This window comes from Ranitomeya variabilis, chromosome 2, assembly GCF_051348905.1.
Source record: "Ranitomeya variabilis isolate aRanVar5 chromosome 2, aRanVar5.hap1, whole genome shotgun sequence".
Classification (NCBI taxonomy): Eukaryota; Metazoa; Chordata; class Amphibia; order Anura; family Dendrobatidae; genus Ranitomeya; species Ranitomeya variabilis.
Window position 1 is genome coordinate 859375300 of NC_135233.1, and position 5002 is coordinate 859380301.

Consider the following 5002-nt stretch of genomic DNA (forward strand, 5'->3'; position numbering starts at 1 on the left):
TCCGTCCCCAGCAGCTCCTTCTTTGCTTCTCTAAATACTGCAATGTTTTAGAATCAAATATACCTGGCTGGCTTTATACCGCCAGTGGCGGATACGTGATGCCCCTGGATCCGGCTGCATGTATCAGCTGTCAGGTTCTCTTTAAGGTAAACTCATCCCAAGTCTCACTTCTTGTCATTAATTCTTCTGAATTATTCAATATTCATCTTTATGGATCACACTAAAAGGGTTGCTGGGTGCTAGTAATTCCAATTCAACAAACATGAACCCTCTAGATAACAACCCAGTACTACCTATCCATTACCACTGTTTTCACTTGACTGTAACAGGATGCAAACTGGGCCGGGCTTATGCAAACTTACATAATATAGGAGATGTTCTGTGATGTTTCGTGTACTTTACCTTGCGAGGTCCATCCCTCTGCAGCCAGATTTATTTTTTTTCTAGCCCTTTCTCTAAGAGTCCTACATTTTTTTATTTTTTGTCATCATGGCCATATGGGGGCTTGTTTTTTGTAGGACGAGTTGTAGTTTTGAATAATAATATTAATTTTACAATACAATGTACTCAAAACAGGAAAAATAATTCCAAATAGGTTAAATGGTGAAAAAAATATAATTTGGTATAAATGACCCCAACACATGATTCTCCAGATTAGTACGATTACGGTGATACCAAACATGACAATTTTTTTATTTAAGTGGTGAAAAAAAATCTGAAGTTTGCGATTAAGGTTTTATTTTTTGGGAGATGAATGAGGGCTTGATTTTTGTTTGGTGAGATGATGGTTTTATTTATATCAATTTGGATTACTGTGGTCAAACAAACATCAGTTCTGGCATTTTTATATTTTTCTCTTTACAGTATTTACCATATTGGTTAATTAATTTTGTATTTTGATAGACTGGATTTTTATTTTTTATTTTTTTCACTTTTCTTTATTTTTAATGGGGGAAAAGGAGTTTATTACATTTTTATCATTTCTTTTATTGACGTGCAATTAACTGATCACTTATCCTACATTTATCAAAGCGATCCAACAGAGAGCCTTGGTGCTGATGACAACCAATGTAGAAGCCAGGAAGATAGATGATAGGCAGGCACTCTTTAATTCCTTAAAAAGCTTATTTATTTTCATGATTAAAACATTGATGCAGGTGAGCGGGTCCTCATCGGGACTACCGCCGACAGACACTTCAAGGTACCTGAAAATAAAGAAGATTTTTTAAGGAATTCCAGAGTGCCACCCTTTTTTCTATCTTCCTGACTTCAAAAGACTTGTTTCTCCGGAACAAAATGTCCTCAATGAGTGAATGTGCCCAGGTGTTATCTGAGTATCTCATATATATATTATGTTCGAGTCCCTGTGGCTGCATGATTTGCGGCTGTTAGACAGACACAACACATGTGGTAATTGCCTGTTTGTTAGAGAATACCCATGTGTTCAGGCTAACAGCCGCGAATCATGCAGCTGCAGGGACTCGAACATAATATACGAGCACTACAAGATACTCAGATAACACCCGAGCATGCTCAGATAAGACGTTTTCTGAGCACATTCGCTCATCACTAGTTCTCAGGTAAGTAAAACTTGAGGTTTAGTTCACAAAAACCTTAAAACCAGGAACGATAGAACACAGCAGACCAGACTACAGAGAAATGAATCCAGTCCACGACCGACTAGTTTCGGCATACAGCCTTAATCATGACCATGATAATAGTATGCAATCATACTGCATTTTTTTTTCATTAACATTCTACAAGTGGGCACTCACTTAATGCTCATTTTATTGCACTGTCCAAACAATGGATATTTACATTATATTTTATGAAAACAAAATAATATTGCACTCAACAATGTAAATTTTGCAGGCCTTCCTCGTCCATGATTTACATCACTAATAGCAGTTGCCCAAGTTGGGAAGTTTTTACATATGAAAGTGGAATGGATCATGACACACCTTTTTCTGGAAATCTTCCCTAGATGCAATAAATGTGCTGCCGGCAATGATCTACGAATATGACTAAAATAAATAAAAGTGAATTCTAAATGTATCATCATAGGAGAAGATATGCATAGATGCAATCATTCTTATATAACCCTGTAACACGTATGTATTGTATGTGTAAAATTATAGATAGTGTATATGTTGTATTATTCTGTGCTTTTCTAGACTAATCGGCAAGGAAGAACAATGTGTGCACCATTAAAAGTATTGTGCACTGTGCTGGCAAAGGGGTATAGCAGGTAAACACAGCTTACTAGGACTATGATCACATCTGAACACATTTTACACAGGATATAAACTAAAAGGTGTAAACACTGAGAGTTCAGTAACCTTGTAATTACATTGCTTTACCTTCCTTGAACTCAGAGGCTTAAAAAAGTTTCGAATAAAATTCATTTTTACTTAAATGTATGTAATAGGGGCAAAAAAATATTTTTTTTGCAATTCGGTTTCATTAAAAAAATTTAATCGTTTACCTTCTATAGCCTCTGTGTGGCACCATCTAATTCCTGGAGGCAGAAACAGTGAACTGAGAATCTGTCAGCTTGCTATGATTGGTCTGTCAAAGAGTTTAAAACTATTTTTTTCTGAACTTTTCTCAGCTGATCACAGATCCGATCACAGTTAAATGTGCAAATCAAAAGGCTAAATGGTGCAAAATGTGCAATGAAACCCAATTGTAAAAATGATTTTCAGCCCCAAATACATTAGTTGAAAAAATGAAATTGTCCCCAAAAACTAACAACCTCATTAAATTTGTTTCTGAATGGAGTGACAGAGCTCTGTTTTCACTGTAGATGTAGGTTCCTGGAGTGAGATCCTCATCTACGTTCATCCTATGGCTAGGCCATAAATGTACAAGATGTAAATACCCCTTCAGGTAAAAAAAAATGTGGTTCTGTATTGTGAATAATCCAAACATTAACTTTTTTAATTCATTAAGTCATTATTTTATTAAGAAAAGAAAGCTCCCATAACTACTTTTTTCTTCCTACACCAAATGCTGGCAAATAACTAGATCACCTCTACGGTGTGAGGACTCCAAAAAACAACTCACCAATTTCCAGCGTCCTGTATCCCGTTTTGTATGACTGACTTTGGGGAGGTGGAGAAATATTGGGTGAACTGCAGTCACAGATGGAAAAATGTATCACTGACTCAGATACTCAAGTACTCTGCGAGTTAAATGAAAATCCTTTGTTAGAACACCTTTTGGTGCCAGAAATGGATTTAGTGTATTTGCATATGCCGAACAGGATTACACAAGTTCATGAATAGTGTAAAACTAATACAGTTCATAAAAGTACAGACATGGAAGGTTGTGTCTTATTTTGTGTGATTGTGTCTTGTGTTATGCAATGATTAGCACTTTGCATAAGAAACAGATACATTTTTACTAGGAATCAGAATAAACATGTAAATAATCCATTCTTTCAATTTCTGGCTCTAAGGGGTGAAATTTAAAGCTACTTACTGAAAACGTCTTCAGAAGCACCAACATCTTGAGTAAGAGAGTCAGTCCATTGTGTCAGGTCAGTTATTCCTCAGCAACAGAATTTTATCAGCACAGTTTTCCAGTCTTGGTTACACCATTAGCTCTTTCTCTGTGATGATAAAGCAATGATTTTACATACTGATTTGTAAACTGATTTTCTGTAACCAGGGCTAATGCAGTTCCAGGAAGTTTAAGCTCAGCCATTATGTAGACTGAAGATGCAGCAGAGAACAGGCAAGTCAAGTAAGTGCTTAGTTCAGTAGGAGAAGTCTAACAAACCTGAATTAATCATGTATTATTTGCCGTACGTTGAGTCACATAGAAATAGAAATGTAGATTACTTCTATCAATCCGATGTTTTGCCACACATAAGCGTCATCCATTAGTAATGCCTTGGGAGACTGGTATAAAGGGCGGCACCGCTTCATAGCTGTGGATCCTTTCCAAGGTATATAATCGTTCTGCTGGCAAGCAACCGTCTTCTCTTCCCAGGAAGCACTGTCTCTGAAAAGCAAACTTGTGCACTTGTCTAAGATCTGAATAAGAAAAGAAATAAGACCACCTGTCCTGTGAGCTGTAGAGATGTAGAGATGTTACCCTAATATAACATAATTATATATTTTTTTCATGACAGAAATTGATTGATGGCATATTGATGGGAAACGTCATTACATGGGACCATGTTGGCGCTTTAGTCAGATGAGGTATCTTGCAGCACCCTCTGCCCTGCCAAATAATTAATTCAGAATTATAGTGATTGGGTCATTGGTATTGAATGGGTTAATGGAAACATTTCTGGGTCAAGTACTTAGTGTCCCATGGTTTATTCACCTCATCCCAACCCTCTGTGCCCAAATCAGTGCTCCACAACTTGGTTGGAAGCAGCTTAGAGTGCAGGGAATCTGTCATAAAGACTGCCAGGGCAGATGTGCAGTCACTTAGGCTGGGTTCACATAGTTTTTTCTCCTACATTCAGTGGCCCCACCGGGTATTCCATCCAATCTCCCCATAAAACCGCATTTGGGTGTATGCGCTGACGGGGCCATTTACCGTAATGATGCAGACGGAGTCACAGTGTGTTTTGTCGTGCATTATTTTTGGCCATATACGTCTATTGAAGGTGGACACCAAGACGTAGTCTACTAGGTCTTGGTGCTTGCCTAAACTAGGCATATACGGCTAAAAATGATGCACAACAGAGCACACTGTGACTCCATCTGAATCATTCCCGTCAATGGCCTTGTCGGTACATTCGCCTAGATCCTGTTTTGTGGGGGTTTGGACAGAAATGCCATGTGAACCCAGCTTTAGGTGAGATTCCCACTGTTGGCTTCATACGCTCTGAAGTTATAAGCTGGACTGTGCCTACAGTCAGGCTATATACTGGGACCCATACTTGATGGTATACTTTTCTTTGGATTTCACTCTGTATAAGAATGCATAGTCAGCTGAGTTGAATTATATACTTTAACGGTATGCAGATGAATACCTGCCACAT

The 5002-nt window shown here is 37.8% G+C and overlaps 1 long non-coding RNA gene across 1 annotated transcript; it reads right to left on the reverse strand.

The window, feature by feature from the left end:
• Window positions 1-238: 238 nt before the first annotated feature.
• Window positions 239-3855, reverse strand: LOC143808040 (uncharacterized). The gene is made up of 4 exons (XR_013221863.1): window positions 3784-3855; window positions 3484-3613; window positions 3067-3184; window positions 239-1205 (listed from the first exon to the last, which is right to left on the reverse strand). It is a non-coding gene; the product is annotated as an uncharacterized LOC143808040 (long non-coding RNA).
• Between the last annotated feature and the right edge of the window lie 1147 nt (window positions 3856-5002).